This window comes from Acyrthosiphon pisum, chromosome X, assembly GCF_005508785.2.
Source record: "Acyrthosiphon pisum isolate AL4f chromosome X, pea_aphid_22Mar2018_4r6ur, whole genome shotgun sequence".
In the NCBI taxonomy this organism is placed as follows: Eukaryota; Metazoa; Arthropoda; class Insecta; order Hemiptera; family Aphididae; genus Acyrthosiphon; species Acyrthosiphon pisum.
Window position 1 is genome coordinate 48,933,805 of NC_042493.1, and position 3,084 is coordinate 48,936,888.

Sequence of the window (3,084 nt, forward strand, 5' to 3'; positions counted from 1 at the left end):
CATCGTCTGAACTAGAAATGAAATGGCTCAAAAATGGGCAACTCAAAAAAAAGAAGAATATTGATAAATTGAATATTTAGGTATAAGAAAATGAATCATTTTTATAACAATAAACAATAATAAACATTTTTATTATATTTTACTTTGTTTTGTTTTTTTTTTTTAACATTATTTATTATTTTATTGCAAATGTGGTACTTACCTAATGGAATAATTTATTGTAATGGATATCTTATATAGGTATTATAAACGATTTTCATAATCTATTAGTATAATAGCTTGAATTTTTAATTTACTTAAATAATTAAGACATTTTAACTGTTTAACGATGAAATAGCTACGACAAAATAACAAAAACAAGTTGTTCCGGATCAATTTTTAGATTTGGCCAAACTACCAACTTTGGCCTCCCAATAAAAACCTCCTCGGTACGCCCCTGGTGATGGTCAAACCAAGACCAAGACCAAGACTATGGCAGTCTTGGTCTTGGTCTTGGTCTTGCAGACTCAGTCTTGGTCTTGGTCTTGCAGACCCGTTTATAGTCTTGGTCTTGGTCTTGGTCTTGCACCCCAAGTCTTGGTCTTGCTGCAAGACTCTTGCAATATTAAAAAAAAATTGTTTTCCCTATTTATGCTATTAATTGTCTTTTTATTTCTTTCACACGATTTACACTTGCCGGATATAAGATTTTTATTACTGATGATTTCAAAAAAGTCACAAAATTTACTGTGGGATTGTGGATTGGATGTTGAATCCAGATTCACACTAGTTATATCCATTTTAATAAATAATAGTTACCTAACTATTATAATAAATGTATAGGCTACTACAGTTGTTTAAACGTTGTGACTTGTGGCGGAAGCCGGAAATACGACAATCGACATTAGTAGTTATTACCCATACACTTACAATTTCACAGTATTACACGAATAGGAAACGAAATAAATACGTACAATATAATAATAATACCCAAAGTACCAACTTTAATTAAATACTGTTATTACTTATTAGTATTATATTCAATGAAGAGAGCTATTTACAGCACTAAATAAATATTGCGGTTTATAAATATACCGTATTGCCCGTACGGTGACTGATGTTATTATTATAATAGGTATATATTTGTGCTCACTGCTCGCACATCAACATTTGTGTCGTATTTGGCAACTAAAAATAATTCCATTAAGGTTTTGTATTGCTATTTGTCACAAAACCACTTTATATTCGTGGTATCCAATATTTATTATCTTGTTTTCAATAATTCAATATTTCATTATTTTCTCAATTCCTGGAACGTGTTGTAAATCAAATGAAATATTACGTTTTTATTATATTCCTAATAAATTATTTCTTTTAACCTACACTAAATGACGTGTTTTCTGGGAAAATTTTTAAAAAAAAATTACAATAAATATTGCAAGACTGCAAGACTCTTGCAGTGTGGGTCTTGTTTTGGTCTTGGTCTTGCAGGCTCAGTCTTGGACTTGGTCTTGCAGCAAGACCAAGACCAAGACTGCAAGACCAAGACAATTTTGCTCATCACTAAAACGACTACTTCTATCTAATCGCAAAGATCTGATAAAATCTTCTTTTAATTTTTGTAATGTTTCTTTAGGCATCTTTTCTTCCACGGGTAGTAGTTCGGCCAAACCATAATGTTCATCTGGGCCAATATGCCTTTTTTTCTTAATATTTTTTGGAAAAAGAAGTTTTCTAGATTTCATTTATACCCTTTTTTTCAGTCGATGTTATGAATTTCTTTCCTATAATACCTATATACAATTTATTATAAGGATAAGGTACAACAATATATTGTTTCATAATTTATTTTAATGATACAAACAATTCTTTGAACACAAAGTGTTCCGAGGGGAAGGGACCGACCCACATTATATGAAAGTACCTATACCAAAAATGATGAAAAAATACCCTCTAAAGAGTGGGTCTAATTTTTTTATTTTTTAAGTTATGGGCAATTAATTTTTTTTTATCAAAACCAAACTTATCACGAATTTTTTTTATGTATCTTCAAAAATGTTCAATATTTTTTTTTCATCTTAAATCTATTGAATGCAAATATATTTTTATTAATTTGAAAATTAAACATTTTTCATAAAAAATTAGAATTTTTAAAAGGATTACTCTAAATAATTTAATATTTTCTACTGGTTAATTTCTAAATGTTTACTTTTTCAATTTAATAATAATAATTTTCACATTCCTGGTTTAATTTCATATGAAAACGCCACGTAACCTAACCACCTACACCACCTAACAACGGTAACTTCCCAGTGGCGTCATTTGGGGGGGGGCAAGGTGGGCATTTGCCCCTGCCTGATTTTAAAAGCGGTCCGATGGGCCGTGCCCAGTTGTTGCCGTCTTACCATTACTATATTTTATTAGCACAAAAACATGCCTATTTTATAATATTTTCAGAAAATATTATACTATGTAACTATGTAAGTACTAAGCAATTATTGTCACAATGATACATTTTTACTAATTGAATAGTTGGAATATATTTATATTTAGACGCATGCGGGGACGTACACATTGTATGTATGGGTATGCATTTATGTATATTTGTTTATGACTTTGTGTGAGTATGTTTTGTGGAGGAAAATGAACATATTAATATTGTTATATGCACAACAATAATAATAATTAGTATCATAATCTCGTATAGTTTAATTTCTAAAATCTAAAATTAATACAAATTCTAAAAACTGCAACAACCGATTGGCACTCTTATTAATTATCATTGATCACGGACTTCAGTTAACTTGCGACAGTCGTGTATGATTCAACTATTTGTGTTAATATTTTAGTTGAGTATACCCTATTCTACCTAAATTAAAATTAATTTTTTTGTGATGCGTGTTTACATTAATCTTTTAATTTGAGCAAAATATGACTTAAAAAAAAATAAATGGGTGGTGCGGCTAAAAATATAAAATTACCACAAACTGCTCGAGAATCAAAAATATTTCTGGTATGTTTAATAAACAGACAAACTTAAGCCGATAGGCAGCATAAACAAAAATATATATTATATTTAGATATATTATTTGTAAATATATAGTA